Source organism: Trichoplusia ni, chromosome 8, assembly GCF_003590095.1.
Source record: "Trichoplusia ni isolate ovarian cell line Hi5 chromosome 8, tn1, whole genome shotgun sequence".
Lineage (NCBI taxonomy): Eukaryota > Metazoa > Arthropoda > Insecta > Lepidoptera > Noctuidae > Trichoplusia > Trichoplusia ni.
In genome coordinates this window covers 8,253,281-8,280,902 of record NC_039485.1, presented here as the reverse complement: position 1 = coordinate 8,280,902, position 27,622 = coordinate 8,253,281, and the positions used below count along the sequence as shown (strand labels likewise).

At 35.2% G+C, this 27,622-nt stretch overlaps 1 protein-coding gene and 2 long non-coding RNA genes across 6 annotated transcripts in view; 1 reads left to right on the top strand and 2 right to left on the bottom strand.

Moving 5' to 3' along the window:
- Positions 1-18,926, bottom strand: part of LOC113496950 — a 63,034-nt gene extending 44,108 nt beyond the window's left edge. For all 4 annotated transcript variants that reach the window (XR_003400855.1, XR_003400856.1, XR_003400857.1 and 1 more), the window contains exons 1-2: positions 18,542-18,926; positions 64-307 (exon numbers count right to left, since the gene is read on the bottom strand). This is a non-coding gene — a long non-coding RNA (uncharacterized LOC113496950). The remainder of the gene's footprint in view (positions 1-63; positions 308-18,541) is intronic.
- Positions 1-27,622, top strand: part of LOC113496947 (homeotic protein ultrabithorax) — a 98,184-nt gene that overhangs the window by 46,326 nt on the left and 24,236 nt on the right. The gene's annotated exons all lie outside the window — the stretch shown is intronic.
- LOC113496949 lies at positions 23,114-24,030 on the bottom strand. Its single transcript, XR_003400854.1, has 3 exons — positions 23,795-24,030; positions 23,342-23,546; positions 23,114-23,186 (listed from the first exon to the last, which is right to left on the bottom strand). It is a non-coding gene; the product is annotated as an uncharacterized LOC113496949 (long non-coding RNA).

The window sequence follows — 27,622 nt, the reverse complement described above, 5'->3', positions numbered from 1 at the left end:
AAACACGTTTCTCACTCGGCTCCGCCTAAACTGTAGGTGCGTATAACATATTTAAGTACTCACTGTTCACTGTATGCTGTACCGTCCGTTATCCGTTATCTTCCGCATAATGAACTGTCACATTTCATCATGCCATCCAACATTAGTTCTTTGCTCGTATTGCTGCATGCTGCTCTATTTTCAACTTACGCGGTGTTAGTTTTGGATTCATTTTTCCTTGTCGTTGAAAAGTCAGTTCATCCATTATTTTGGTTGGTATAACATTGTTCTGCCCACGTCGCCGTCTTTAATAGAAGTCCATGTAAAGCTGCAATGTAAAGTAAGCAGGTTAGAGACAAATGTAAACAAACCGAGCGGTATACGTTTTATAGGGACTATACAAACGTACCCAATAATAGAATGGTTATCAAGGGGACAATCTAAATGATATTTAAGTATTTAATTGCATTAACATAAAGAATATTAATTAACTTTCAATACTCCTCACAATTATGGAAATTCTTAAATATTTTCATTTGTTAACAGAATAAAAACATACTGTAGTTTTACCGAAAAGTATATACTTGCATGCACTTTAAAATAAAAAGTCATTTTTGTCATATTTTAAAAACCTTTAGAAGGGAAATTTATTTATTAATGCATACTTTTTATATTATAATATGATATTCTAACGAGTAAAAATGTAAATTAAAAGCAGTTTTTAAATTGTGACATGACTTAATGTTTCTACTTCCTTTCCTTGCTATTAATGTCTCTTATCTATGATAATGAGTTTTTAAATTATTTTATTGATAAGTTCAAGTTTATTATTAAACTGACTTCCCGTCTTTACTTCACACGTTTGCAACATATATTCTAATTACAATTCAGCCATTTTAAAAACATTTGAAATATTCCTCAAAAACTATTCCACTTGTCAAAATCTTATGAAAATCGGTAGCGTTGTTTTGGAGGACATAACGGCTAAACAGACTATCAAACTCAAATCCTTTATATCATTGAATACGCTATTATTATTATTATTTTGAGACATCCAGACATCTCGTTTCATATCCACCAGACGAACAAAATTATTGTACCTAAGAATAGATAAATTTTGACTCATCCTCATTATAAAGACACATTTCAAAGTAAATATATAAACATAGAATCAGAAACTATTATCTGTATTATTTCGTAGTGTGTAGGGTCGCAATAAACCAGTTAAGGTTTGTGGTGAAGGCGCGTGGGCGATGATCTACAATGTTTAAGCTATACTGTTTTCTAATGACTCAATACTATCTACCTGTACCTTGCAGGTCAGCATTTATATCATCTTAAATAATAAAATTTTCTCTTTAGATAGTATTCCTGTATAAGTAATTGCATAGTGGACTAAATATTTTTTTATGTAGTCAAAAATATGCGCTCAAATCTTTAGGATTTGCTTTATTTTAAATTAGCTACGAATCAATTTAAATAAATGGTATTTCTAAGATACAACGCTCATAAATTAAAATCATGTTCCAAAATTAACATATCACAATTATGCGAAACAACATTTCATATTATCAAATTAAGATTTATCTACAGCACAAAATTAAATGCTCTAACCACAATGTATTGCAACGCAAGTCCCTAATGTAGATACACGCATGATAAATAACTCGCCAAGATAGGGTGAGAAATCTTACTTAATTTAACTAATGGACTAATATTAATACTGCGTCTAATATGTGGAGCCCATTGTATGCCGTGGAAGTTGCTTCAACTAAGTTCACTAACACAACAAAATTACTGAAACTTCATAATTGTTTCAAAGTTTTTTATATTGCGGTTCTATGTAATTTTCGCCGTTTTCGCGTAAAGTTATTTTCGGTACTTCGCTTATGAAAACGGGTTCAGAATTCTACCTACCTACAAATACAATTTGTTAATGTTATTTCAAATTTACTGTTATTGCTTTGTGTATTTTCTAATTTGGTGCCATCAATTTTCATTATTGGCGAGTCAATATTTTCGAACGCCCCTAATTTTTTCCAGGGTTTTATTGGTTTGGAACACTGTGCACCTAACTCAATATTGAGGAACACGTGACTGAAGTAGATTGACGACTCTCCTGTGTGGCCGTTATTAAGTTTTACCACAGTGCAATACTATGCGTGGGTTACATACCTACCACATATTTGCTATGTATTAAGCCGTCTGTGGGCATTTATTTAGGGTAGCATGCGCATTATTTACGTTTTTAGTTAAAATTATCTGTAACTAGGGCCAGTAATTTGTTTTGACTAAAAATATACTTGTAACGACGCTGGTCCATGACAGAATCAATTTAATTGTATAAATTGTCTTGCTTCCAATTATAAATGTTAGATTTATTAAACTTCTAGAGATTGCATCGACAAAATGTAAATCTGACGCTGTTGAGCTCAGATAAATAAACCGGGTTTTATTGGAAAGCATCTTGCAAACAAGCGTAAATTCATAGCAGTCTTGTAATAAAATCACGATTTTTAAGTCGAACACATCATAATAGGAACAATAACAGTAAAAATGAATAATACAAATGGCGCATGTTGTACGTACAACTCGTACCTACTAAATTACGCCCGAACTACCGAACAACGTTGTACACAGCGCACATTCAGCTGTTTGCAACGTCACCAACTGTTCACATTAATCTCCACTGTATGTCGCACAAAACACTATTTTATTATAATTTATGAGTAAAAAGCTTGACAAAAATTATGATAATTGATAACGCTGCACATTCCAATATCTTTATAGATACTTATGCTCATATAAGCGAAGCAATATAAAAGTTAACGCCTTCGTAATCAGTTAACGCATTTAAGGATAATATGAACAAACCCTACAATCGATATCACGGGACTTAAAGACCAAGACTTTAAAATTTTGTCCAGAACCGGCCAATTCAAAACATTTATCCACTTGTACAGAGTTGACTGACATCATCAGTTTTACACTTATTATACGCCAATAAACAAAACCTTGGTATTGTGAGGATCGGTCGGTTCACTCGCAACGGGGGGAGTTGAGGAGGTGCCACCCTCTACAAAATTATGTACGACGAACTGGGACTAATATATCAAGGGGAGGACGTGCCAGACTAAGGAGACTGGGTATTATAGGGTGGGCCGGTGGAATACTTAAGAACCCTGGTGACACCCCATTAAAACACACGTCCCGCATTTTTGGCCAGACGTTTTAATTTCGGTCCAAATGCGAATTGGATTAGGTCCGGAATTTGTGTTGTACATTTAAAAAACGGGAGTGCGTTTTCGAGGGTTAAAACGAGCCCCGTAATTTAAATATATTTTATAAAGGAGATAGTATGTTACACTAATCAAGTAGGTCAGTGTATGTCAAGGTGGAGTTTATCAGAACACAATTATTCTACACTCGAGAGCGTAAAAATGCCAATTAAAATAACTGCGGTATTTATTTGCGGGCATCGTGAGACCTATTCATAGACTTCATAACAACGTTGACTCATAGGTGCAAATATGTCCGCGAATACGTTATTGCGTCCAAATGCAACTTAAACGGTTGCAACCGGCAGATATTACACGAAACGAGGCGTGAAACACGCGGCGCTCGCAGGACGCATCCGGAATCATAATTCCAAAATAACTTCCATCCGTTCCCCTTCCAGCCCCCACTTCACACACCCTCCCCCCGCAGTTTTTTTGGATAAAATGGAATCCCCGTCCCACCGTTAATTCCCAAGATAGACATAATTTGGAATTGGATCCATCTATCGCGAGTACCTACGAACAAAAATAAGTTAGCGCGCGGTACACGCCCGATTTATGTGGGCGAAAACAAAGCGGCCGGTAACCAACCAAACAAACTTTGTGACTATACAACAAAGAGAAACGTGTCAATTGTTTTCAACTGATACACAAATACATTCACTCTAAAATAAACTACAATAAATAGTGAGGAAAGCTCACTCCAAGAATGCTCGTAATAAAAATAATACAAGCTTAAGTTTAGTACCCATTTAGTAATCTACAAAATTGTTAAAGGTTTTATTAAAGATAAAGAACACCTTAAATATAAAAAGACTAAAAAGTGGCCATCAAACAATTTATTTTACGAGAGATCCTTACGCTTAACAGGTCATAAAACGAGTCATAAACACGGTCTCGTCCATTCACAGAACACTCTATGTTTACTTACCGTTTTAAATGCAAATACGATTACGGCTCGTGGTCTACACATTTATAGATGTTAAAAAATAAATATTTTGCCATATTCAACCATATTGTCAAGTATTTACATGAAATAAAATATGAATTTTGCATATCCGATATTTTGTGAGTACTCTAGAGACGGCTGACATTGCACAGACATCGCGGAAGATAAAGTATATACACGTTTTTTATTTCACCTTTGACACTTTAATCCAATTTGTTTCCTTATATCTCGCCCATGGGATAGGGGAAGAATTCTGTCCTTATAATTGTTATTTTGAATTTAAAATTTCCATTTTTATTTATCGGCAGCAGCCTCCCTTAAGGACGAAAGTGTTTTCATAAATATTTGCGAGATTTTCATTTTTTCTCCGTTAAAAAAACAGGACATTAATTTACATATTTATAAGGGGACATAATTGCTCATCATGACAGTTAATAAGATAAGTTAATTTATGTTGAAAACAAATTTCGTTAATAATTCGTGCATCCGTGTACCCATAGGGTACAAATATTTCATTCATGAAAAGCGCAACGAATTCGAATTCAAATTCTATGCCTAACAAATACATTAAATCAACTTCAAGTTTGACGTAATTTATGGTTTAATATCGTGATTACTTTCACATCTATTAGTCACTTATTTTGCAAAGGAATGCATAGTTCACGTTGCCCAAAGTTAACCCGTAAGTGGTCGTGATGGCTTTCGAGGTCGGCCTAGCGATTCTTTTTATAGCCAACTAAGAAAATTGGCTCATTAATCTTAAAGATAAATGTCCAGCCACTATTCGGCCCATCTTATCAGCGAACGGAATGAATGGAAGCGTGGTATATATGTACTCATGTACCTACGAATTTTGATAGCATTTCGAACTTTTTGGTGTTTTTCTCGTAGTTTTTATGGCTTTATTGGTGCTTAAGCAGTTGTTCCTGAATCATAATGACTCTGTATGTCGATTAAACGTAATGTATTGCTCAAAGATTTGCGATTACCTTTCTTCAGGAAGATTTAGTGGCAACCCCTGATATAGGCACCTATTACAAAGTAATTTGAGTATGTATTCGTCGGCCATTCAATCTGTATATGCTTTGAATGTGTGACAACATTCTTAGTAAAAGATTCTGTTTGAAACTAGGTTTTTGAATATAAATATCCGTGTGGTGTCGTGGCTCACGACCGCGCCCTGCCTCGTCAGATGTCGCCCAGCTAATTGTCAGCTTGCTGACACCGAGTGTCCGGACGGCAGTCGACACTAGACACGTATAAGTAACTTAACGCTGTGTTGCACTGACCATAAATAAAGGAGCAACAAAGTTGTGCGGTCCGGTATTTAAGACCTCCAACAACATTTACTTTTTTGTACAAGAATTTGGTATCTATTCGTGTTTTATTTTTGTTTAGAATTCGGCATGTTTTTGAAAGTCTGCTCGACTAGTGATGTAGCCGTGCCGTTAAATAAATACTCAAAATATTTATTGCACATTCGGAATTATTTAAACTATTATATATAAATTTAAGTGTAATTTACTGACATGTAACGATTAAAGCTTTGATTATGGTACAAGTAAACTAAAAATTCCGTGAACATGGTCGTAGTTTCAAAGAAATATAGATTTAGACCGTTAAAGTTTGCAGCCGCTATATAAATATTACGTTTAATTCAGTCATAAAATGGTTGTTTTATAACAATAACACGTTTAAAAATAGCTATCGTAACGTAAATCGTTTTGAAGTTTGCAGGCATGTTTACTAAAAAACTAATATAGTTTTTTCACGCCATATATAAGGAGCGAGTTTATATTTCGTCAAAATTTAGCATGTGTTTATTTAGAGTCGTTAAAGTAGTAAAAAGCCATATTTATGTAATGTAAAACATAAATATACCGCCATTTTGTGTAGGTGCGATGGAGTGAAAACCTGCTTTTCGTTTGTCCTTTTCTGGAATACATCTCTAATTAAAGTTAGTCAAACAATATCACGTTTAATTATCGATACACGTATATTATATTATCAATTACACGAGTGCTAAGTTCATTAGATAAATATCGACTACCGTTCACACATTAAACAAGTTTTATTTACATAGTAATCTGATGCGTGAATGAATAACTGTGTCATAACAATAAAATTATTGAATTATAAACCTGTCAGTCAGATCATAACAATTATTTAAATAGATAAACAGCAAACACAAACCCGGAAAACAACCACAAAAATCATTTAGCCATATCGGCGAAACTTCACGTTTACCGTCCGAGCACAAACAAACTTCAACAGCAAATAAAGTTCACCCAGGTATACTGAAGCATAATTAAAAAGAAAGAAAATTCTTTGGAAAGAAACAATCGCGCTTGGAAAGGAAGCAAGTGTCGCGAAGGAGTCGTGAGCTGAAAGTTCGCCACATAAATCGGTGGCAACGAGTTAACCCGAGTCTAGTCTGAGTTGAACAAACTCGGCCAACACACACTGGTGCAGTTTTGTTTATTTAAAAGAATTTTATGTATTGGAACAGTTTTGGGGTTGGAATGTTTGAAGGACATTCGCTGGTCGTTTTGTTGAGTTATGGAGTTATAAGTCAGGATTTTCTTACGCTTGTCTTGTCTGGGAAATAGCTCAAGGGAAAACTTACAAATCTTTACATATTTACATAATCATCATTTTGCTTATTTAGGTCATTTAAATTCCATTTCTAATGTGTGATTGAATGTTTATTTATTCAGACATAAAATAAGCGTTCGTGCTGTTTATTAAATACAAACTTTAGAAAGCGCCTTGATTAAGTTAGAAATAAATCAAAACCGAATTGTAATCAGCTTATCACACAAACAATAATTCAAAGAAAATATTTAACAGTGAAAATTTAAATACAAACTATGATTAAAACACCTGATTATATCAGGTAGGTACTGAAAAGAATATTTAAAAGCTTCGATTACAGCACAAGTTAACTACCAACACATACATATATAATATGATTTGGAAATTACGTCTGAAAATTCGTTCAAAATTGCTCCATAAAAGCAATAATTTATATTTATGAAGTCCAGCAGCAAATAGATCAAAGTATTATGAAGACAGACAATGCTCGACGGATCTATGTATTCGCTTATTCAGCGGTGCAATTGCTCGTGTTCCCATAAGTCACGCTGACCGTCCTAAACAACGGACGGCAGAACAAAAATCGAGCCGCTCCGTGTTCAATCATTTCGGTTGTTTATTCGAAATTTATTCTGTCGGGGAAATACAAATGAGTAGTGGGCTAGTGAGGCGATAAATCGTGTCGATGTCGCGACGTGTCGCGCGTCGGGTTAAAAGCTCGATAACCGAGACGGGCACACACCTACCCGCGCCAACAATAACCTCTTGCTTTGTTTTATTTCTGAACGTTCCGACGCGGCCGACCAGATATCCGCCAAGTATTTTATGCATAAAAATATCGATATATAATTGCTTCATTACGTCCCTGTGTTGGTGAGTAAAATATGTGGGAGTCACACACAGGTGGCTCTTTTCGTGAGGCTTTTTCGGACCTTCAATTAAGCTCTTATCGTATTAATTAGAACTTTAGTATCATTGTCCATGACGCGCTGAAGATTATATTCACGAAATTATATACGCACCAGTAATTACCTCGCGATAACATCTAAACAGTTATATATCATTTAATGCAGTACAAACGTAATCACAGAAAGTTTCGCGCTACTTTAATTTAGACGTCCATTTATATAAAAAGAGACGTTTTGAATTGATTATGTGAAAACTGTGCTTACCGCAACTTGCATAGTTGCCAACGCAGTTATTTTTATCTATTAAATATTTTACGTGCCATTGTTTTCCTTAATTAGTGTGATGTTTTTTTCGTAGTTCCTATTAAGTCTATTTTTTTAATTCCGTGCTTCGAGTAAGAAGTAATATTAAATGCCGTTGTTACCAATAAGAGGCAACACCCTGTAACGTCCAGAAAGGCGAGTTCTGTGGTGTCTGTCGGTTCTCGCAGTGTCGCTATCGTTGTATCGCCTCTGCCACGCCGTTTGCTTTATGGTGCCAGCTTGGGTGTAATATTTCTTAGGGATCGCACGCCATGATTCATTCCGTGTCACTTTTTAACTTTTCGAACGTACCTGTAATGAACGTGGAAGGCAGATAATAGAATTTAAAATTCGAATGAGGAATGTTTTATACTTTTATCGTATTATCAATTTTAGAAAGGCAGGCAGCCAGTTACTTGTCATCACACAGAATTAATTCGAATACAGCCAATTATTTGGTTTTTAAATTATTTACTGATATTTTAATTGATAGTCAGTAATTGAGTTTCAATGTAGGTATTCCTTTGTCTCAGTTATAATACTTGGTAACAACTAAAACATGCATCGTAGGTAAATACTAAAGTATGTGGCTTGAAGGCTTGAAATTGAGCGGGCGGCCGCGCCTGCGCCGCTTGTCAGTTATAATTGGCTGAACTTGTCGACCGACTCGTAGCGATTTTTTTTTATTTTTTCTCCCTACACCGACATTACTCTTCGTCTCCCGGGAGAGACGTAAATTGCGAACATACAGCCCGTGGAAACAAGCATTGATGTGACGTATGAATACGAGACCATTGTTATGTATTATTAAAATTCAAATTTCAAATGGAAATTCCTAAGCGCTGGGGGGTTCGAAACCTTCGAAATGTTCATATTAATTGCGTTTATGAAAACATCGTGCTCTACATCTCATTTGGTGCAACATTTGAATATTTGCGGCGCGCACGAAAACAAAAGTCTAGTCTAGTATCGAGGCTTGGGTACATTAAAATGAGATACCATTTTAGTCTTAATCGGATGTTCGGGCGATCCTTACACAAAAGGGCGGCATGAATGTGGTACATCGTTCAGTGTTCATTGTATTAGTACCAGTGGCAGCTGGATCCTGGCACTTTACATAATTCATACATAATCGCTTTGCATATCGACAACTTGTGACATGTGTTGCATTCAGTGTACTGAACGAGCGGATTTGTTTTTCTTGACGTTGAGACCGATAGAGCTACGGTTCAGTTGTATAATGGTGCTTGTTAATGAGTAGGTATACTGTATCTGATCAGTGATTCTTTAATCAAAGCAGGCTTTGTATTTAGATCGGGTGACCGCTGTAGTTAATAAGAAATCGGTAGTTTTTTGTTTAACGAAAAAAAAAACTAGAATTATTACAAATCATCACATAGTACCTATGACGTCACTGTCTCTACAACTTTATTCTTAAAAATCTACATTTTCAAGTATATACCTCCTGATTTTAAATGCAACTATCTGAAGCTAGCATCATTAGTTTTCTCAAAGCGTAACAGCTTTGCTTAAGCTCTGTAAATAGCAGATTCGCGGCGCGAGTCCAAAAATGCATTGGGTCTGTAATAAATAATACATGAACCTATTTATGGTTACCTCATTAACTTGGTAAGCTCTTAGATATCTTGACTTTTGCACTAAACTAGTCGGCGTTTGTTGTATAGATATACTTATTTATAAATAGTTTTATATAGTCGTAAATTGCCTTGTTTTAGTTTATAGAAAGTTACACGTTACAGTTAGTTATTATATATATGTTACACAATTTTGAATAGTAGTGAAGAGATTATTTTCAATCCTTTTGGTTTACTAAGATTTCTTCCTTTTGTATTTGTGTATAACTAGCTGAGCCAGCAAATGTTGTTATGCCATATAAGAAAAGAAATGATGTCCCATTCCCAAACCTACCCAATAGGCACACAAAAATTTAATGAATATCGGTCAAGCCGTTTCGGAGGATTTCAATCGTACACCGGGACACGAGAATTTTATCTACTTCATATTTTGTGTATAGTTTCAATCTTTCTCTCAGCGATAATGCCAGTTTTAAAACTTCTATTTCGACTTAAAATTCCCGTCGAACTTAATTAAACGAAACAAGCAGATGCGTGGCCATCTCAGCAATTTTCTCTCCTTGGCATATCCATTCTAGCCAGTTCATTATCAAGTTAAAGTTTTTAGTTAGTTGTTGGCAATTAGTTAGCCGCTACTGTACTTTTAATGAGCATTTTCTTTGTTCTCAAAGCAATTGTTTAACTCTTTTGTTGTTTTACTTTAATTATGTGTTTTTCAACGCATTTATTATGTATCTTGTTACTTAAATTGTGACTGCAGTTATGTATATCGGTAAACGACAACATATATCTTTATTTTTTTGTACCTACTGGGAAGTGATAACTTATCGAATCTACAGCAATTAGGTGATGTTTTATTTATATAAATGGAATATCAATGCCTTTTAAATATATTGTTGTCTTTGTAATATTATTATCTCTTCAAGTATTTCCAAAAATATGTACATACGTCCATACTGCGGCACGTTGAAGAAGAAATATTTGTGTCTTACTGCGTACCTACAACGTATGTACTACGTTGTCTACCTACGGCGATGTGGGTAATATTTCAAAGATAGATGATTACAATCTCATGTTTATTAAGTAATAAATCGTTAGTTTAATTATGTATGCGTCTACAAGAATGATTACGTTATAAATTAGTCGTTCTAATGAGCGATGAGAATACAATCGTTGTTGCGAATGGATTTATTGTCTCGTTATTATTTTTTGTATGAATACAGTAGAGTTTGGGTTATTAAATCCGGTTGTGTTTTGGCATTTAAATGGCCGTGATCATAGTCTCAAGGCGTAATAATAATTATCACTTTTTAATTATAGCCGAATCTATTTTTATCATTTTTTAAAGCTGATTTATAATTTTACAGTTGAAAAGAATTATAGGCACTGAATGACAGTTTTTTCTTCAATATTCTTATTCCCAGAAATGTTTCAAAAGGTTACTCCAATCTCTTGTAAGTTATCATACAGGATACTGTTGTCTATTCCTTGAGATAAGGCCCCCACTGATTTATTTCACAAAAATAACCTATCATTCTTAAAGTCACGTTATTTTGGAATCTTTAATCCCGACGTTATCTATAACAGCGCAGCCCACTTTGTTATCTTAAATGAAAACAGAGAGCGCATTCAGGAACGGTTTGCACAATCGTTTCCACTCGGATACAGCGGCAATTAAGAACAATTTCAAACAACAACATTGCGTTGTCAACGCATTTTGTTATCAATTTGACCCCGTACCACCTTTGACTGATTTGCACTGAGATACAACGACCAGTGCATACAGATCTCCCACGCCTCCCGATTACATTAAAATATCTAAGTGTCTTCAGGGAAGTGTGGGTGTTTCGGAGTCCAAGTTACATTGGACATGACTTTATAACGAGTCCGTAGAAATTGTGACAGATCGAAAGCGACGACGGCCGTAATCTCAAATTGACTGACGTTTAATTGTTAAATTAATTGTCGTGATATAAGACTTTGTGTTTGCGTTGAATTAATTTTAGAAATTGCTGTGACGTCAGCGCTGCGTGTTAGGACGATGCCCTAGGCGGAATAATATTGTTAGCGCTGCTTGATTGCTAGGGATTATGAATATTAATTTCAATCAGGATTTTATTCATGAACGAGTACAGATTTATCTACCGCTTAAATCATTGTACATAGCAAAACAGGTGTAGACATACAACTACATTTAATTGATTGGAACATTTATGCTCTAGACTTAAGCAATCCATAAATTAAGTTTATTTAGTAACTACATGGTAAAAAATCGAATTTGTCGTCTGTCAAATGAGCAAACATTTCTAACAAGCTATGACTTTTACCATCACAGTATAGGATTTTAATTTAGGCTTTAAACTACGCCAATATCAACTGTGAAAAGAGATGCTGCTCCACGCCATGTAATTTACTATCTCACTTCTACAACTACAATAATATCATTAAGAAATGGTAGGCCTCCCAGACAATCTTTCCACTTACAACACTACTATTTGTAGCTTGTTTAAAGTTTATTTATTAATGACATGCAAAATGCAAGCTCTACATAATGCAAGTATCTAACCCACCGACCTAATAGAAATCAAATCAAGACTTGCCAACAAGAAATGGCCGACAATACCCGATAAGATACTCTTAAACGACAAATAAAATATCGTTTCCGATAGAATTTCTAAATTAACAACTTAATTCTATATACATAAAGTGTAAATTAGGGTGATTAACTATTCGGTCCATGGCTAACATTTTACCTAAGAGAATATATCCAGTGGGTAATTGCCATGGAATAACTCGAATACAGTTAAGATTACATTACTTTGATAAGGTTCTTTTTAATTAAGTAATAACTGGATGTACGGTAGGATTATGAAGATTATATTCTTGGATTTTTAAATTTATTTTATTTGGTGTTTGAAGCCCATTTCGTGTAGACGTCTGAAATATGGTATAGGTTGTGTTAAAATTGCTTCGTTGTTAACGTTCTAGTGTGCTTTTGAGTGTGCTTGTAAATTATTCTTTCTTCTAATTAGTGTATTAGGTAGATTCATGTTGCTTCAAGGAGTTTGAAACTTTACTGACTATGGGATTCTGAATGTAAAATTGATTACAAAGAAATATATAACGTGATATATAAATTGTCTTACACACAATGTGGTACAAAACAATGTTTTAATTATTTCCTCCTCAAGCTTGGATGGAAATAACTCGTTTCGGAATAAGAACTGATCTTGCTTTGTTTACATGTCTCGGTACCAAGAGTTCCCTTGACCAGCCATCCGTGGCAAGTCGCCAAGAAAACGCTAAAGAACACAATACTTCATACCCACTACAAGTGAATAGGCGAATCCACCCAATATACTGAACTTGCTACTACATTCTAGACATTAAGAACAAACAAAACTAAATCGCTCATGCATTTATGACCCGACTATTTAATAATTCATAAGTCTTAGCCAAGAACGGCGAGGGGAATTTAACATTTTTTCAGCGACAGTTTTCTTTTTGTGACGGTTTTATCGCATTTTCATGTAGACATAACGAGTTAGGCGCAGTCTTATCGAAAAAGTATACAAATACGTAAAGGAGCCAATTTAAATTCAGCCAAAACGTATTCGTTGGAAGTTGTTCGATCCGTCACGCTTCCCCACAATAAATCTCTACAGATACCCGCCCTAGTACAGCATAAATAAGGTGGATCTTGTTAAAAACTTGCAGGGGTAAAAAACGAACATTTTCCGCCATTTTTAAAACGAGACGCTCCCCTTAAGGAGGCTTCCGTGGTTTCATAAATATGCAGATATGCCTTCACCTGGGCTAAAGCCACGAAATTTAGCTGAACAATTTATCGTAATAGAAATATTGTAAATACGTATACATCGTGCGAGCTTAAATAGATTTGTGTTGTGGCGTGCTTTTGCATAAGTAGCGTTCGTGTCTCGCTCATTTCGCTTTGTGTGCGTAGGCCCTTAGCGTAAACGATTTGTTATTATCTGATAATGACTTCGTCCCCGACCAACTGAAACACATTTTGAATTATGGTTCTAATTACATCGATTAAAAGCCGGCCATCGATAAAAGGACACGTTTAACTATGTACTTGCTAACTACACATACCAATACTCGTAGCGTAGTTTATTACTAAAATTATCAACAAAATATTACCGAGTATCTTCTAAATTTATCTTCAAATCACTAATTCCATTCAAATAAAAACACCAGACATGATATCCCACAAATCAGACGAAACTTGCTTTTGACTTAAAAGAAAACAAAAACGACAATGCTACTATCAAATAACACACAAAAGTCATCGTTAGATCTGTAACTTAGTTAAATTGAAAGAAAAATGCTGAAGCAACACCTTTTAGTAAAATAAACCTAAACAGAACGTGCTTAGGTATAAAATTGACTGATCTCAAAGAAAATAATGTCTGGAAAATGTAGTTGTTTTCTTAGACATTGATTGAGGCGAAGATATTAGTAACAGTCGCCGCCCAAACGGCTCTGCTACCTGTACCTACAAAGGCAAGTTGCTCGGTAATTTTCTGGTCTATCTGGTAACTGATATTAATCGGAAACAGTCAATCTTGGTCATGTTTTATTTCGTGCGTTGGTGTACACACGCATGCCCTATTATTTTATATGAACAGCCAATCATTTTGTTTTTAAAAGACGAGTTTTCGAATGGTTTATCGGATTCAAGAGTGAAGCTAATCGGGCAACAACTCAAACACCTATCAATCTTTAGACACTGGAGATATAGGTACATGTAAGTGACTTGCACAATATTACAAAGAGAATCACAATTTGTATCACAAAAGTCACATAACAACAAAGCGTCTTGGCAACGTTTGTTATAAAGCCGAAATAAAATTCAATTCTACAACCCGTTCAATATTTCATACCGCTTTCGGTAAACAACTCAACATTCAAAAGTTTCTCGAACTACTCAAGTTAGTCACATAAATTATTGACTCATAAATGTATCTGGATTGATATGTAAATAATTTAGTTACTTACTCTATAAATTACGCTAGATCTTATCGCGACGTTTGCGGTCTAAGATTAGATATTCGACGTTAATACATGCTGTATGTAGGTAGCTATGCATATTAAAAGCAGAAACAGATTCAATTATCTCATTAGTCATTAATTACTCAACGGGAACGGACGTATCGGTGAGGCGAACATGTGCCATTCCAATTTAAACACAGCTGTTGAATAAGTATTCATGATTTGTGTAGGTATGTTTGTTTTGAGCCAGGACCCGAGTATTAATATCATACATTAAATCATTCTTGTTTACTAATAATTAATTAGTTTGTTTCCTCATTTAATTGCGATTAATCAATCACGAGAATTGCAATCAATATCTCAAATTATTTTTGTTTGAGAATCAAGTGTGAAAGTAACACAGTTTTTAGTTTTATTTATCTTGAATCTAACATTACAACTCTACTGTGTGTAACATTTTCCTTAATTTTATTATTTGAAGTGTACAGAATTAGGTTTCTAATTATTATTGATCTATTACAACCTCCATTCCCACTGCCAATGGTCTGCTAAGATTAGTTTGAGAAAAACAGAGATTCTAAATTAAGGCACTTCAACTAATTTAACATCTCCTCATTCTAATTTATGTACATTGTAAACATCAAATGAATTTAAAAATTCGAAAAACTTCTCTCTATTTTCCCCAACAAATTGTTCAAAGTATTCATAAAACCGATTGTATATGTACTTAAATATATTACAGTGAGTAAGGTTATTTCGATGCGTCGATACTCATCGGTCAATCAGTCGCAACTGTCGGTCCGCCCACATTCTTCCCGAGGTAGCCACATTTCATTCAGCACTCCATACAAAAGCTACATTATCTCATACAAACATTACATAACTCGGGAAACGCAGGTGTTAAAAGCGTATTAGAGCCAACAAACAGGGCGCTAAGCTTCGGGATTCGGCAGACCATAGCTCGGTTAAAATGGCTAAAGATTAGTCGAGTGCGGGACCCAGATATTAATGTTAGAGCCAAAATATCAAAGGTTGGAACATAATTATGTTATAATTGGACCTTTGATAACCCTACGATTTACATAAACGTACCTACATATCAAATAAACGCACATCCTCGTAAGGTTGAAAACCTCGAATGATTTACGAACCTGTAGTGAATAAACGAGTCACAACAAAAATCGTGTAATTAGTCGTCGTTTAAACTAATTAAAATATTTTTGTTTAATTTACATACAATTTTGTTGGAAACAATGCTATAAAGGAGTTATGTTTTCGTGACAAACGTGGGGGCTCGGTACGTAGGGTTATTCCCATTATTGTTCTGTAATAGCGCTCATGATTCCCTACATGAGTTTTGTCGTACAGACGTGCCAAGTTTTTCTGAGAAGTTAATCAATAATGTGAAGAGGTATTGAAAAGCGCACAAGTGGTATAGCGTTTACACACGCCAATCCTTTGTTCATTTTTTCGATTTAGAATGAATTATAGAACGCCTCTGCTGCATTTAATTAGACAGAATTGTTTATTGTTTTACTTTGGATTCATAATTCATTGTGGTCGTTCTTCATTTGAATTTTAAGAGGATTGTGTTTGAAAAAGCGACCGTTTTAGGTTCTTTATTTATCCAATTTTAATGTGCTAAATATAAATATGAAGCAGAATGAATGTCTCTGGATTTGGGCTGAGCATCTCATATTACCTTGTTTATCCCCAGTTAATGTTACTTGCAAACTTTGACAATTTGGGTGACGTACGTATCCCGGTCCGGTTTCGTTAATTCTGCGTACGGGCGTACGGCCCGGGTGAATTTGCATTTTGCACGCGTGATAAGTGGGCCGGATTACACGGGATTCCCACCAACAGCCTCTGTTTGTTCTGAAATAAAGGGCTGTTAAACTTTTTTCATGGTAATTTGGGTCACCTTCAGAAGAAACGATCGTTGTAAATTTGTTTAAGTAGGCTTAGGTGCGGCCCGTTCGTTTAAATTAGAAAGAACATGCGTAAAGCTAATTTGGATCATTTGTGCAGTCGTTTCTCCCTTTTTTACAAGTCTCATCAAGTATCCCGGTTATAAAAGAACTTGTGGAATGAATGAAACTGCGGAGAAACTTTGGGAGCGCACCTAAATAAGTGACGTCCACAGCGGAAGTTAGTCGGAAGTGGATGGTATTTTTCCATCGCGTGATTAATGAAAACCACCACATAGCAGTCCCGGCTGACTTCCAAAATTTCCACAGTAAATCTCTCCTTTCGTTTCGCTTCTTTTGCCCGGGAAAGACTTGGCACCGTATTTTATCTCTGTAATGCAAGCGTTGCGCTGTAGCTAGGTAAATAGTAGTGTATATATTTAATGTATTGTGAGAGACATTTCATTTTTATGGCCCTTTTTATTTGCGTTGTCCATAATCTGGAATGGCTCTACTACTCACAATATGTCATAAAAGTAGGATAACTGTTGTGCTAAAGTTGCACTGACATGAGACATTATATTTCCCCTTGAATAATGTTCAGAGTAAAATCTAGTATCTTTACCAAATACCTAAAAGTAATCAACTGCAAGAGAACAAATGAAAGTCGTTGACAAAATTAATTTAGAAACAGAATGGAATAAAACATCTGAGAACGAACGCAAAAAGGGTAAATTTAAATACTTAGGCCGTATTTTAAGTTTTTCTTTGCAAGGCTATCCGTCATTGTCCTATTTAGGATTCAGAGTGGTACCGAGCTCAACTTTCACAATATCGCACTGCTATACTAGACCAAGTTTATCTGCATCTCTGTCTTCACTGAGCAAAAGAAATACTGGGATAGAGTAACTTACTTAAATAGGAATTCATAGGGTTATTGTGGTGTAAAATAAATGTAAAATGTTTCATTATGTATTTGAAATATAATTTCAACATAAGTTGTAAATATGGCAGTGCATCTACTGTTACATGACATATTATCTTCTTCGCGGTAAGGCAGTTGCTATCTAAATTAATTGATACTGAAACTACTAAGATTTTAAAAGCTACCTATTTCTAACTATTTCTATTTTTGTAAAGTAGAACCTTTACATGCATTTACATAAGTTGTTCTTATAAAGTACGATCACTACAACAATTTCAAATAATCCATTTTGATAGCAAATCTCTAATTATATAAATATTGAAATGAATGAAGGATATTTTGAGCTATTAAACTTAGGTATTATTTTAGCTTTTTGGCTAATAAAGCTCAGCCACCACGCATGCGCCGCGGCCGTCGGTACTTTATTATTCCGCCCGACGGCTCAGTAATCCTTTAATTTTTTTTAAAGAACTTCTATATAAAATAATCTATAAAACTGTATCAACTTAAATGGAATTATTTATATGTAATATAAACTTTTATCCGCTCGATAATTACAATTTCAAAAGCAATTTTTAAGTCAGGAAGGCAAACAATTAGATAAGAGACATTGGTGTCGATAATACTACAATTAATTGCTTTAATGTTTTGAACGGATAGTTTAGTATGTATTAAAACCTTTTTTGTCTATACATATAATTTTTATGGCTTTTAAGAAACATATCTGACACAAACAACGCTGTAGTTACAACAACTCATGTGGACATATTTGACAGCCGATTTTTGACACAAAAAATGTTCAAAAGTAATTTATTTAAACTCATTTTGCATTTTTGATGCATGCTATTATATGTATATATTTGTTTGAATTACAAAAGTATCTATTTTGTGGAGAGTAACCGCCTTTATACTTGAACAATAACAACACTTTTAGGTTAGGAAAGTATATGGCTGACACCAGAATCTGAGTAGTTTCTAATTGGATGTTGTCATTCATAGTCAATATTATTTGGTAATAGATACTAGTCTAGCTAAAATATATTTAATTCCATATAAATAATAAAAAGATATTTGAAAACAAACCATTGCACGAACTGAACTTAGCTTTAGGTATACGTCGTGGCGTCCTTTTGATTTTAACATGTTGTTTTCACTCGAAAATATCATACAAACTTATAATTCGCAGCCAACAAAACCATAACACGCAATAATTCACTGATTAAATGAAAACTAAACGTAGAAAACCATTTAAAACCAAGAAAACCACACAAAAACAGTAAGGAAAACACAAGCCTACGTTTCGCATTAGTTCGGGCAGAGGGCATTGCGATCGGCTAATCCAACATGGCGATGCGTCGCCGGCCGCTGATTGGTCGACGCGCGCATTGCCGTGAAGTTGGTTCGGGTGAGCGAGCGAGTTAGATTTATGTGATGTTTTGGCGCCGATGAAAGACGGAGAATGTGTCGGAACGAGAGTACATTTGTATGCTGGCGGCGTGTCGGACCGGTTTTGTCAGAGGCGTTTACGGAGTGTGCGTATGTGCCGGCTATGTGCTCAGGGCAGGTAGGGCCCCGCGCTACCTATTTATAATGATGAATTGCCCAGTTCGCCTCCATGAATTAAAATATTAATTTTTAATATCCACTTTTTATTGTTCCAGGTAAGCAGTAATGTTGATGGCAATGCGGAAAGTATTGCTGTACCATACCTACAGTAAGGAAACATAAACACGTTGGGTAAACTTGACTATATTAGGTATAGTATGAAGGACCAAACATAAACTTTAATTTACTTATGACGTCAAAGTCGCATAAGATAAAAACTGATTAGGATATGAGAAAAAAATGGATCAGCTTGCCAAAGAGATACCTAATAAGCATATTAAACAACATTAAAGTTTTGTATATTTGGACTTTATATTTTCTCCGCCAGTAACCTTAGTTGCCAGCTGTAAGATTTTAGAATCGATTGCGGCCGAGTAAAGTAAAATACCAATAAACCTTGTCACTGGGTTATCTCTGAGAAAAAGTTTATTAGCAGCACAGGGTTTCTGTTCACCTGTTCATCTTCATCTCGATAACCCTTTTAACTTTTCATGTATATAGGTACTTACTGGTAATAAACATAGGAGTTGAATAGTTTAGTTTAGCACTAAATAATTTAGGCTATCAATAAAAATCGTATTTGAAGGCTTAATATTCTTAAAAGAAGTATTTGTAACAGTATTCATTCATTGTAAATGACGATTTTCCGTAATGGATTGCCTACTAGCCACACCCAATACATCTGAGCGGAAGCTAGAATATGTGAAGGAACGAAAAAAAACAAATATGGCCCAGGCCCAATGGCCTAAGATAAATTTATTTCGTCGTGTAACTAGCAATAAATATGCTAATTCAACACTATAACGTCCGTATGTCGCCTACCAGCTTCGCCATTGAAAGAGTGAAAAAGATATCACAAAATTGCACTGCGCATTGCTCTTTTCAGTCATACAACCTTCGAGAGGCATCACGCAAAACTTTACTCTGTTTCTTTCCCTCGTAGGTCGTATTTTTTTCTTTCCGATTTATTGAGATACGCCGTTCTGTTGTCGGTTTGTAGTTTTATCGACCTACGGCAACTACTAACCCAATAAATTTTGGTGTTTCGCTCAGTGAATCCGTTCGTTGAACGAATGCATCGTCCCAGATACGAACGTGCGGGATTTGACTGAGGCGATTTATTGACGCGATTTATAAGTTAGTGACCGAAATTTATACGAGATGACCTTCGATTCAATTTCTGACGTTCACGCACGTCGATATGGAGATCCTCGTAATTAGAAATTCCTATCTATCGGTGAATTTACATATGTAGGTACGAATATTTTATCAGCGACGCTTTTTAGCATTGCAAATCAGCTTGATTCAACCAGTTCACGAACCCACAGTGAAGCTCTTAATTAAGAAACACAATTAATATATAAATCAAGAGCACAACTTAATCTGCAAAATGAAAACAATCAAAACCAATATTTAATTGATGGGCAAACCTTAATTAACTTGTAGTTCGGCGGGTCCGAAGCCCCTTGGATAAAAGAAGCCATCTGCATTTCGGTATTCAAATTATTCTCCAAACGTGTTCTCCGTTCTAACCGGGCAGCTATTAACGAAATCGTTGCATCACGCTCACTCCTGCGCATGTGGAACTGGCGCGAACGGTTTAACCCTTTGGTTCGGGAACACAGCTTTCAAACGACAATATAACGTACTCATATGGACCCGAATAAAAGCGAACAAAAAATCACATCACAAAAGTTTGCCTAAACTAACCTCGTTAAGAGATTTCTGGATAAAAGAATACCGTTTTTCAGTATCATCACGATTGTGCCGTGGATCGGATAGCTCGATCGAAGACGCGACTAATACTGACTGTAAAAATACTTTTTTAAAGTGATTCTTTCTTCTTATTCTATTTGTAAAGTTACCATTTATTGCGCAAGTGTAAAGAGAAAGTTTGTTTTGTTGCGAAGGGACAACAAAATGTATAGTTTTTTGAGTTATTGTTCGAGAGAAAGTCCCCATTGTTAAAGTAAAAAACCTTTGTACCTGCTAAAGAACGAAGCGATATCAACGGCTTAAAGTTTCTGTAGTATTTCAATAACTTCGTTGCAGACCGTGTGTGTTTTTTGAGTTATTCGCGAGTTAGTAGTTATGTGATAAAAAAAACTGTGGTACGGGAAAAAACAGGGACTCCGAAAGGGTGTCCATATCAGGTACATGTTGAAACATTTTTCCATAACTGATGTTCTCTCAGATTAAACAACAGGTTACTCGCTCCAACATGATGAAAAATTTTCCTCCGTAAAATTAATTGAGGGCGTCATGTTTGAAAATTTAATCTCACGGTCATGTTGTGCACGGTTTGTCGGTACAAATTTACGTAGCTTTTTTGACACATTTTGTGTTAGGCAATTTACGTGACGCAATTATGTGGGCAATGTAATACATGAGACCTTTATGGAACTCTACATGTTTTATATGGTACGTAATCTCTTAAAGCTCTTCTTTTCGTCATGAAATTTATTAAAACGTACTTTTGTACTAAATACCGAATTGTTTGGTGAATTTGAAGATTTGGAAAAGGAAACTTTTAAAATGTATTTTGTTTTTCCACTTGAATTCAACGGTCTTAACCAAGTTTTGTCAATCGAAACAAAAAATATCAAATCCCATGGAGCGCTCTGAGCTCTCCAAAAGCAACGGTTGGAATTTAAATTCAAACCGACTTAGCTATAGGTCGATGGAATGGGACAATGCGTCTCCAGTGGTCTCGAAGAACAACAGGGAACATGTTGAATGTGTACGCACATGCAGACACAAAGGAGGAGACGCTTAATTAAACTAGCGAAGCGGGGCAAGCGAAACGTAAGCATTTAATTTATATCCCTGCAGTAAACTCCGCGTCCTCTCCCTGGATGGGCCGAGAGCAGAAGCGGAGCGAGTACTGCGTTGATACGCACTATTACCCCACAAAGATAGCTCATTCATTTACAAAATGGTTTAAATAAACATTCAAAAATAGTTCGTTTTTGTGAACGGAATAGTTTAGTAAGTGGAATTCTTAATGTAAAAGACTTTTTTTTAAATTTTACTGTTATTTAATGTCTTAAATTTTATAAAGATTAAGTTAAAAAACTTAATTGTATTCATCGGTAATTTTTTTATTTTTGGCGTGAACTGTACTGGGTGCGACTGCTTGAATAAATTCGCTGAACGCTTCAGATAGAAACCGCACCATATTCGTTGTAGTCGTGGAAAAACTCGCCTTAGTTGAATACTGGATTAGAATAAACTATTTTAATTACGAGTTACGCTTGCCATTGACTCGCTAACACAATTATATGTGTAGCTACTTAATTGATTGCATAAAGGGACTCGCGGCTTCCTTTCTGCTTCATTTGTTCTCCTGAATTATTTATTTACTTTAAAGGTAAGCGTTAGTGGAACTAACCTAAGTTATTGATTTCTGTAATTTGCATACTATTTACTTTGCATATTAGTTGAATAGTTACTAGCAAAACGTTTTAAGGATACACATATTTAACATTGCTTGCATATGTATCATATACGGGGACTTTAGCCTGTTCAATAGCGTCTATTTCAGTAGGGTAAGTCCAGGATAGATGCCACACTTTTTGAAAAAGCTTAATAATTCCGAAATTTATAATCTTAGAGCATTGTGTTCTTTGAGAAATATTTAATATATTTCTTAATGCATTATTTTATCTGAATCGATTTGATATAGACTGTGTAGATTTTGTATAAATTGTAATTTGCTGGACCTCTAAAAAATAGGATAGACGCCTACTGTGGCGGATAGAAGACTTATCATGAAAAATGATGTGAGGATAGGTGCCCTTAGTGGGGATTGACGACTTAGTCAAACATTGTAACTGATTTGTTATGAAATGAAACAACTATATTATAATAATCAGTCTTTATTGTGTTTTAACATATATAAACATTATCATCTATTAACGATCACATATTTTTTTAATAATAATCAACATCTTTTACTAACTACTAGGTAGTAATTAACTTGCATGAACTTTAATACTTCTCCAGTCTTCTTGATATTAGTAATAATCATCTTAAAAAATAAAAATCAACTTTGGTATCAGACTAAATTATTCTTAAGATAGGGGGAGATTTTCGTTATCAAACCCTAGCACAGGGTGTTTACCTAAAACAAATAAAAATAAATGCTGAGTAGGTATATAGAATTAATTACAGTACCAATAAGACAGTAACTAAAATGATAAGATACAAGGTATAGTAGATCAAATTTAAATTAAAAGATAGTAAATATAGTAATTCTTAAAATAAACTAGAACATACCTAATGTCAATTTTTGTTGGTCATTTTTAAGAAATCTTCGTCTTAATGTTCTAGATGGTATGCCATAAATTTTAGAAATCTGATTTACACCCTTGTCTCCCTTTTTCATCTCTTCAAACGCTGCTAGCATACTTTCTTCGGTCCAGGTAACAGCGCGAGGGATAACACCCGGTTTTCTTTTATATTTACGAGGCATTTTGCTCTCCTGCAACAAAACAGCTCTTATAAAAACAGTTGAGGATAGTTGCCCTTAGGGGCATCTATCCTAATAAAAAACGAGGCAACTATACTTTTTGTAGGGGATAGAAGCCCTTCTCAATAAAAACAAAAAATGAGCTTTAATGACTATAAAATTTATCAATTTACATAGGTTAATCTTCAATGCAAGCAGACTAATAGAAAAAAAATAGACATTATAGGCGAGAGAAAAGATACACTGTTAAAATTACTTACGAATCTTATTTTGGCGCCTTTTGTCGTCTCGCCGCGGAAGATTTTTACTCACACGGACGAAACGCGTGCGCTCCTGTCCACAGTCTGCCTGGCACTGAGGTTGGTGGGGGGAGGACTCGTTACTTATAGAGAAATTTAACTCTCACAGTGCTCCTAACATAGTGAAATAAAAATCAAGTCATCTATCCCACTGAGGCATGTATCCTGGACTTACCCTACTCTTTGGTAGCGTTTACTGAGTCCAATTAACAACGAGTAAGAGAGCTCGACCACACAGCATCTCAAACTAACGTTCGAAATATTGTTTGTTATTCCCCGAGGTCTAAACGGCGACCACTACAAGTACTGCAAGTTTGCCATCTTGATTTCCCAGCAGCCGAATTTGAAAGCGAATAAACGTTGAGACGGCTACATTAATATTATTGCTTTGGACGCAGACGTAAAGATCCATGTTCAGACACGTACGTTTCGTATACATTGGTAGTGACTTCGTAGAATGGGGCATATCGATGCCCCTTACTTATTATTCTTAGCCTTGATCAGTTGCGACTGTTTTAGTTTCGCGATAACTTATTTAAATTATTTCAATCTCTTTAAAACTTTACTCTACATTTCATCTTTGGAAATATATTTGCACCTAAACATGACATTGTTCTCGAGATTTATGTATTCCAACCGATACCTCTATTATAACTCCCAAGTTAGTAATCAACACCTCGAGAACTTCAATAACTGGGCTATTATAAGCACTTATTTGGTTGGCTTTACCACCTTGACCATCCTCTAAATTCCAGTAGATCTTTCCACCTATTCTACCCCTCCTTAATTAAGTCCATACTGGGTAGGGACAACAATGGCCGGCGACCGATGCGCGCCAAGATATTCAAATACGTCTAAGGCCACTATTATATTGCCAACATTTATCGAGATACTATTTCTGTTATGTACTAGATAATAGCGGAATAACTTTATTTTAATGAATGACTAATTTTTGATTTCAGTTTTTACTTTAATTTGTTGTATAACACTAAAAATGTCTTACGAGTGTTTTAGAAAGAAAATTTAAAGATTAAACAAAAGCAGTGACATAGTTATCGTTTAAAAATATGAAATATTTAAGATATATAATATAAACATAAATGAATAAAGTTACGTATTCATCTTTCTTAATATAACGGGTGTCTGCTAACGTAACGAATGTTTCCGCAATCGAGATTAAAAAGTGACAACATTTATACGGTTCATAAATCGGAAAGCTTTCGTTTCTATTTTGTCACATGTTAAAATAAGATGTATGCAACAAATTCCAAAACCTGGAATAGTTTTGCCGTCGTCACCCCGTCCAAGTTGGATCCCAATTGGGACATCGATCCCCCTTGCTTTAGCGTCTGTCTGGCGCTGCACGCAACTATGCTACACTCAGTCCCATATAAAAACCAACATATTTTTCGAATTTAAAAGGAATCATTTTGAAATGATTATATTTTCACAACATTTCAATATAAAAAGAAACAAAACTATTCGTAGCACATTATTTCTTATCGTCTCGAGAATTGCTTAGCAAAACTATGTATTAGCGAATCATGAAAGGTCAGCACCGATAATAAACAATTGGTAAGCGTATGGGAGCAAAATCACTGTGAAATTGGAACTACCCGACTCGTGTTTCCAGAACTAACTGTACGTAACAACGTGACCAGATATAGTCGTTTCCTAAGCGATAGCATCTGTCGATGTGCCTTACTATAATGAAGTAACTTAATGTAACATTATATGCCATACACATGAATATATTTAGTATTTTCCTACATTTGTTGGGGCTAAGAACGCAGCCTTGTGGTACACAACAAATTTTTCCATCATAAATATACATGTGACACTTAAAGAATTTAAACATATGGAACTTAAAGGTGTTAAATATTTTTAGCCGTCCTATATCGACGGTAAAGTACCCGCTAAATGCCTATATAAAGTCATTATTAAAATAACACAACACACATTAAGTCCAACGCATTAGTATAAACCGAGTTTGTAATTACTTAAAGTGATGAATGGAATGGAGTTGATGATAGAATTAATAAGAACCTCTGGCAAATATATTAATATAAAGGTTATATTATAAGACATACCTATAACTGTATACAGACGGCAGATGCACTTGCACAATAAAAAAAGAAAGGTAGAACTCGACATGGCTCTTGATTAATACATACTTTAAAGGAAACTTGTGCGGAGACCTAACTAGGTAGTCGGTAGTCTGCCGTACTGGCTTTTTACATACTATAAAGCTTAATGTAAGCGTTCACCTGGATTTAATTCAACGTATAACATTATTGTGCATTTTAAATTGATAACAATGTGACAAGCTAGGTAACAGGTATATTTTCAAAGTTTGGTAAATATATTAAAGGTAGTGCTAGTCGGCAAATTTTCGTAAGACGTTTTAAATGGTATGTGAAAGGTCAATATGAATAGACAAAACAAATGAGTATTTGTTAGTTCACCAGGTGAAGATCTGACCGCGCAAAGAAACACTCCAGTTTTACATATGGCCGAGGTAAAAGTAAGATACTCTCAGGAGTTGCCGCATAAATTGGCCCGTTCGTGATGCAGTGCCTCGTTGAATATGTATAGGTGCGCTCCCTTCCGTACTTCTCATTTTACTAATAGATTTCTCTTTGATTAAATTTGTATACGTTTTATTCATACGACTGAGACCACTATTGTTAGCTAACCGGCCGCTTTAAATCACCGGTTACCGCATCGCATCGAATATATCTACTTCGAGTTTCTTTTACGGAAAGTCGCCGTTCTTAAATATGCAGGCATTAAAACGATAATATTCAAATCATTCCGTGAACTTTATGTCTATATGAAGTGAGTCTAATTTAATATGTTGAATGTTGCGTGTATACAATCGTTCGTTTTGGCAAAAATGGTTTAATTGACACGGAAGAAAAGGGACGGGCAAAAAATTTAGGCAATATTTTTCGTAATGCAAATACATTAACGAAAGGACTTTCGTAACCATAATAGGCGTAGCACACGACTGCACGCTCGCTCTATGGACGTATCACGACGGTTTTATGCCAAACTAAACGTATTAAACCGACACATAAATGTATTAAAACTAAAATATGCTTATAATAAGAGGTATAAAGTTGAGGTAGTAATATTACATGTCAAAATACATACAGTTGTCGATAAGTGAGACGATATGAACGTCTCATTTAAATTATCCTTGTCTCGTAAAATATACGACCGGTAACCCTTTGGCATTTGGCGTCGAACGACTGGACGTACACCGAGGAATCAGATATTTATAATGGCTTTATTAAGACGAGCCATCGGCACAGCTCACGCCCGCTTATTATTATAATTTAGACGATTGCCTAAAGCTTCGTTGGATGAATGAAGTCATCATTGTGTAGTGCTTTGCATATTATGCTAGTTTTTATTTCATTCACGTGACTTAGCAAATGTTCCTTTCGTTTAAAATAAAACATAGTACATGTACTATAAAGTAAGTTGAACATTCGCGGGGTAAATAATTGCTTTTTTAACAAACTGTTGTGAAGTTAAGTCGATGTGATAAAACGCAGTCAACAAATCATAGTTGGGTTTGTTATGCAAAAATGCAAGCGAAGATGCCGTGACGCGAAGCCATGGCGGTGGGCCGTTCATGTTTATAATGTGTTTATACTTTTTGCTGGCCCCAGGTACACGTGAGCATGGCTCTTCAAACTGCATAATGAGGGGAAAATTAAAATATAAATAGACAGACCCTTTTGGCACGATAGCATTTCAAATATGTTGGAGTAACCGCAG